The following is a 5,494-nucleotide window of genomic DNA, read 5'->3' on the forward strand; positions in this document are numbered from 1 at the left end:
TCACTGCCTACCACTATTTTTATGATAATAAAACACATATAGATAAAAACATCCATATGATTGCTGCTGATTAAATATCTAAGTAGGAGTGTCACAGATGATAAAACTGTAAAGAACTTTGCTCTGGTCCAGGTGCCTTATTCACAAGTGAGAAAAGAGACATGCGGACATGAAGTAAATTACTTTGCAGGGTGCGCACAACAAATTAGTGGTAGAGCAGAAATAGACCCCAGATCTTCCGATTCTCACTCCAGAGTCATTTTGATGTACCAGATGTTTATATGGCACTAATTCCACTCATGACGGGTTCACCCTCATGACCTAATTGCCTCTCAAAGGGCCCACTGCCTAATACTGCCCAGGCCTGGGCACTGGATTTCAACAACACAAATTGTAAGAAGACACAAATATTCAAACGGTAGCACCTCTCAAAAGACATAGTACACAGTAATATTAAATTTCTCATATTTCAACCCTGCCGATGTGGCTCAATGGTTGAGCATTGACCCATGCACCAAGAGGTCACCAGTTCGATTCCTGGTCAGGGCACATGTGGGCCCAATCCCCAGTGCAGGGCATGCAGAAGGCGCCAATCGATATTCTCTCTCACTGATGTTTCTCTCTCTCTCTTCCTCTCCCTTTCTCTTTCTAAAAATTAATAAAGAAAATATTCTCACATTTCAAACTGCCTTATCACTCTGATTTCTTCTTCATATATTTAGTATCCTCTGTTAGAGTTTTTAGGGAGATTCAGGGGGCGGTATCTTCTTCTGCATCCACTAGCCCCCTCTTGTAATGCCCAGATAACAGATCTCTCCTTAGTTTGAGTTCTAATGCTGCTATGATGAAATCTCTTGTTCTTATGCGGTCTGCCTTTGTTTCCATATAATTATCAACATAACCTCACTAGAGTCCTCTTTATTATGCCAAAATAGGAAGAACAAGCCTTTTAAGAAGGCATAATTCAATGCAGAAGTTAGAACGATCACTGAGTGATGCCTCTGAGTTCAGTAGAACACCCAACCAGTACTGGAACGGGAGGTCCGGGCAAACCTGGTACAGTTTGTAGCAGCAATGAAGGATACATTTTTGCATGTACCGTTCATGTTATTTCACCCTTAACTGTTATAATAGGTGACATTTTTGGCACTTATGAAAGGTATGGCATTTGCATATATTAATTCATTTACTCTTTGCATAAGCTAGGAGCCTGTGGTTATTATCCCTGCTGACATTTCAGGAACCTCACAGGTAGAGAGAGACAAAGCCACTGGCTCAGGTCTCAGGCCGATGACCCACCCAGGTGTGCAGGCCTCCAAAGCCTACTTCCTTAACCATTCAGCTCTCTGCCAACCCAACAGAGTTCCTTCCCCCAGTTCAAATCATCTTAACAGATGTGATTGAAAAGAAAAATACCTGGTCACTCAGGGCCACGATCCATGAAAATGTATTTATGATTCAGGAAGCGGGGGTAGGGGCACAGTAAGCAATCTGTTCAGTCCCCAAAGCATAAAGTTTAATTTTCTTTTTATCTGGCTTTTACATTCAGAGGAATATGTCAGGAATCAAGCATTCCCTCTGGATGGTGGACTAATAAATAACTTTCATATCATTTTGCCCAGATGCTGTGACTAAATTGAGACCAGAAAAGATGTAGATAACTATGGCAACAAATGATGATGAAGCTATTTTTAAGAGCAACTGTTAAATTAGAAAGATTTGTCAAATCAAAAATCTTAAGAGGAAATAAGTTGGACACCAATTCTAAGAAATTTAAAGGAGATTCAGAGCTAAATGAGCTATCCAATCAGCCCAAAAAGGGTAGAGATCATTACTTCTTGATTTTACACAAAATTCTTAATGCTGTGAAGCACAAAGAAAGTTTTATATGCTGAAAGACTTAAAGTATTACTGAGAATAGAATAAGATATTTCTGAAAAAAATTAAAATTTTATACTCTAATTAAAATAGAATATAAAGAATAATGTCATATCTGTCTTTAGGGAAATTCATACTTAAAACCAATGTATGAATATTTATCTTAAATTCATTCAGTTTTATTAATTCAGCAAATATTTTTAACCACTCCAGCACAGTAATGCCACTCCTGGGTATTTATCTTTTTTTAAAAAAAAATATTTTTTTATTGATTTTTAATGAGAGAGGAAGGGAGAGAGAAACATCCATCAGCTGCCTCCTACATGCCCCCCCCCCCCAGGAGATTGAGCCGGAAACCCAGGCATGTGCCCTGACCAGGAATGGAACTGGCACCTTCTCAGTCCACAGGATGATGCTCAATCCACTGAGCCACACTGGCCAGGCCTGGGTTTGTATCTTAAATGTCAATAACAACAAATATTTAAGGAACTATTATTTATAATAGTGATATATTGGAAATAGAACCAAAACAAAGGAATCTAACAATTTACTGAGTAACAATTATTTGTCAAGCACTTTTTCGGTCCTTTATCTATGTTATATTTAACAGTAATAATCTAGATGTTATTTTCCTAATGAAGAAATGAGCTCAAAGAGGTTAAGTTACCTTGAAAAATTAAATGTCACCTTGAAAAATTAAGCATATGGTTAATAAAAGATCAAAGTATAATCTAAATGACAGTGAATAGAAGAATAGTTAAGTAGTTATGTATGTCCATTTAATATTTTTCATTTAGCCATTAAAACTAATAATTTTGAAAACCATCAGGCAAGTAGATGTGAGATTTAATATTTAATTCTATACACACACACACACACACAATTTCTTCTATGTATAATTAAATACATACAATTATATTTATAAATGAGCAATACATACAACATGAGAAAAGCTGATATTCATTAGGGGTGATAATAAATATATTACATGAAATCAATTAGTGATAAAATCTATGAAGAAAATGAGGCAGGGTTCGAAGATTGAGAGTGATAGTGTGCTCCTTTATGAGATGATATTCGCAGAGTGAAGGAAGAGGGAGTAAACCATAGAGATATGGACAAGCACTGCAGGCAGGGGAGAGGGCATGTGCAAAGGCCCTGAAGCTCAATGAGATAGCATAGAGATGTTTTGAAGATGCAAGGAAAAGTTTATGTAGTAATGTTAAGTAGAAATAGTATAAGACAAAAAGGCTACAAAATTATGCATATAATCTAACAATTATGTTTAAAAAAGACAAAAAAAGAAATTAAAGTAAAAAAGACAACAGCATGTTGATGGTGAGTTATCTTGGTGTAAATGTAGTTTTCAATTATTTATTTATTTTTATTATTTTTTTATCCTCACCCGAGGACATTTTTGCATTTATCTTCAGATAGAATAGGAGGAAGAGAGGGGTGAAGAGAGAGAGGGAAACATCAATGTAAGAGAGACACTTCAACTGGTTGCCACCCACACCAACCAGGGCCGGGGACAAACTGACACAAACTGCAACTGAGGCATGTGCCCTTAGTGGGAACCGAACCTGGGACTCTCTGGTTCGCGAGCCGACACTCCAACCACTGAGCCAAACTGGCCAGGGTGTAAATGTAGTTTTTAAAGGAAGGGCTCCTTCTCTGTGCCTTATCTGTAAAGTCGAGGTAATAGTAATAGTAGTGCCATAGGTGCTATAGTGTTGCTGAGAGGTATAGTAGGCAGAAAATATGCCCATAACATCCATGTTCTAATTCCTACAAACTGTGTGTTACCTAACACAGCAAAGGGAAATTAAGTTGGCAGATGGAATTAAGGTCACCAACCAAGTGACCTTAAAACAGGGAGAGTGTGCTGTTTCCCAGAAGGGCCCGAGGTGGTCACAAGGTCCTGAGGAGTGGCGGAGAAGGGTAGAAGAAGGGAGCCGCGAAAGAGCTGCCAGTGAAAGCAGGGTCAGAGACGTGCGGAGGCACTGGCTTTTAAAGGAAGGAAGGGCCTGAGCCACGAATGGAGTGGCTTCCAGGAGATGGAGAAGGTAGGGAAGCATCCTTTCCTAGAGCCTCCAGAAAAACAGCAACAACAACAACAAATGCAGCCCTGCTGACAACTTGACTTTAGCCCAGTGAAGCTATGTCAGATTTTTAAACTACAGAACTGTAAGATAATACCAAATTTCTGTTGTTTAAATTCACTAAATTTCTGGGAATTTGTTACAGCAGCAATAGAAAACTAATACAAGAGGACAAAGTGAGTTTCTATGAATAAAATATTTAGCACAATACTTGGCACATACTTGATCATTCCATAAGCTGTTATAATATTTTGGGTGGTGTTTTCTACCACATTTTTCAATAAACAGTAAGTATGTACAGTAGTCCCTCCTTATCCATGGCTTCACTTTCCACAGTTTCAATTATCCATAGTCAACTTCATGGCTCAGTCATTAGGACCACCTGGAGCCAGTGATCCTCCTTCGGAAGGCCAATGGTAGCTACATCAAAATGCCTACATTATTTCACCTCACTTCTCCCACCACATACGCATGTGTCATTCACATCATCACAAGAAGGGTGAGTATAGGACAATAATATATTTTGAGAGAGAGAGAGAGATCACATTCATAAATTTTTATTACAATATATTATAATTTTCTGTTTTATTATTAGGCATTGTTAATCTCTTATTATGCCTAATTTATAAATTAAATTTTATTATAGGTATGTATGCATACTATATTATAATATGCATAACATATTATATATGGGGTTTGACACTATCTATGGTTTCAGGCATCCACTAGGGAGTCTGAGAACATACCCCTGTGGATAAGGTTAAATATTGGTTAAAATTTACCTTAAAAATAAATGGGAAAAGATTACTTAAGAGGAGGAAATGTTATCATTGTCAATACAAATTAATAGATGAAAAGAAAAATTTTAAATGCAGGAGAGCAAAATTAATTTAAATATAAAGAATAAGAAAACAAGAAAAATAATTCCCTAAGTTAAAAAGACCTTTCATTTGACATGTTCTGCACTTGCTAACAAAATATTGACAAGTGGCTTGGGCTCAAATAGTTTAAAAGAGGTTTTATGTGGGGTGTATGATTTATAGACTATGAGGAAATCTGTGAATCCATCTAGAACCCAGATGCAGGTTAGTAATCTAAGGCATGGAGTCCAGTAAGTTCCTTTGCAGACAACGATCATAAAAGCTTGGAATTTCACTCCTAGTAAAAGCCTCTAGGAATTTGTGAATCTCATTTTCATTCCAACAGAAAAGTGAGAAATCAAACTTTAGCAAGTCAATAGAGAACACGCCCCTCCCTTAATTCTTGGCTCAACCAAGTCTCCAGAGCACTCAAAAACTTCAGTTCCATCCAAACACTTAGCAAGCATCTCCCATATGTATGGCCAGACTCTGTGTTAAGTAGCATTGAATTTAAATACAGATAGCAAATATCTGTAACTTTTATAGCTGGAAAAAATACAGCCTCATTATTTTGAAAAGTTGGAACATTTAATGCTCATGCTCAATTTTTTATTGAGAAATATTTATTGAATGTCCTTCTGAATATACTTAGGT

Source organism: Molossus molossus, unplaced genomic scaffold (genome assembly GCF_014108415.1).
Source record: "Molossus molossus isolate mMolMol1 unplaced genomic scaffold, mMolMol1.p scaffold_m16_p_13, whole genome shotgun sequence".
In the NCBI taxonomy this organism is placed as follows: domain Eukaryota; kingdom Metazoa; phylum Chordata; class Mammalia; order Chiroptera; family Molossidae; genus Molossus; species Molossus molossus.